The sequence below is a fragment of the Olea europaea genome, unplaced genomic scaffold (assembly GCF_002742605.1).
Source record: "Olea europaea var. sylvestris unplaced genomic scaffold, O_europaea_v1 scaffold2567, whole genome shotgun sequence".
Taxonomy (NCBI): Eukaryota; Viridiplantae; Streptophyta; class Magnoliopsida; order Lamiales; family Oleaceae; genus Olea; species Olea europaea.
In genome coordinates this window covers 86,468-87,852 of record NW_019243960.1, presented here as the reverse complement: position 1 = coordinate 87,852, position 1,385 = coordinate 86,468, and the positions used below count along the sequence as shown (strand labels likewise).

The 1,385-nt window shown below is 31.3% G+C and overlaps 1 long non-coding RNA gene across 1 annotated transcript; it reads left to right on the top strand.

Moving 5' to 3' along the window:
- The first annotated feature begins 16 nt into the window (after positions 1-16).
- Positions 17-1,033, top strand: LOC111382871. The gene is made up of 2 exons (XR_002700632.1): positions 17-103; positions 197-1,033. It is a non-coding gene; the product is annotated as an uncharacterized LOC111382871 (long non-coding RNA).
- Positions 1,034-1,385: the final 352 nt, after the last annotated feature.

Genomic DNA, 1,385 nt, shown 5'->3' with positions numbered 1-1,385 from the left:
GATACAAAAAAACATATTTTGAAACTCAGAATTTACCCGATTGCGTAGCTTTTCCTAGCACAGTAAATTTTTGCAACTGAAATCATTGCAAAAGAGGCTCAAGGTTTGCTATTAAACTTTTTTATATGTTTACTACTTCATATAAATTAAATGTTCCAAATGGGTGTAAGATACATTTTTTTTTATCCTTATGCAGTATTCAATGGAATGAGGAAACGATCACAGGTTTCTTGCCGCGAGTACTATTCTTACAAGTTACAAATTAGGCCTTCTAGTAAGTCTGTGTTGCTTCATAATGGTAGACTTTTTCAACAATATGTTGTAGATATGTATGTTAAAATTGAAACTGCCAGATTAGACTATTTTCGTAGCAATCAGAAACAAATTCGTGCTGAACTTTATCAAGGTATTGTGGATAATGTTCAAAATGGGGAAACAAAAGGGTCAAAAATTGGAAAGAAGATTGTTCTACCACAAACTTTCACATGTGGGCCTAGAGATATGCTTAAAAGATATTTAGATACAATGGCTATCGTCCAATGTTATGGAAAACCAGATATATTTCTAACTATAACATGTAATCCAAATTGGCCAGAAATTATGCAAGAACTCAAACACAATGACGAAGTTCAAAATCGCCCAGATTTAATTGCACGTATATTTAGAGCAAAATTATAAGAGTTAAAGAACGATTTATACAAAGAAAATATTTTTGGTTCAGTTGTTGCTCATATATACATGATTGAATTTCAAAAAAGAGGGCTCCCTCATGCCCATTTATTGTTGATTTTCAATTCTGCCCATAAAATTTGTTGTGCTGAACAAGTTGATATGATAGTGTCATGTGAAATTCCCGATAAGAATAAATACTTGCATCTTCATTCTGTAATTGCAAAACACAATATGCATGGCCCTTGTGGAAACCTTAATCCAAAAAACGTATGTATGTTGGCAAGTAGTGGTTGTAAAAATAAATATCCTAAGGATTATTGTAACAGTACTATATTTGGTGATAATTCATATCCCTTGTATAGACGTCGTGATGATTGTATTTCTATTAAAGTAAGAGGCCAAATGTTAGATAATTGGTGGGTTGTACCATATAATCCTTATTTAAGTGCAAAATTTGACTGTCATATTAACGTTGAAGTATGTTCTTATATTAAAGCAGTAAAATATTTGTACAAATATGTATATAAAGGACATGATCGTATTAATTGTTTCGTAGGCAGAAATGAAACAGATAAGGAAATTAATGAAATTTTTGCTTACCAATCAGCTAGATGGATATCTCCACCTGAAGCTATGTGGAGAATTTTTTCTTTTAATTTGTCAGAAATTTATCCTACTGTTTACGCTTTACAACTTCATATTAAAGATCATCA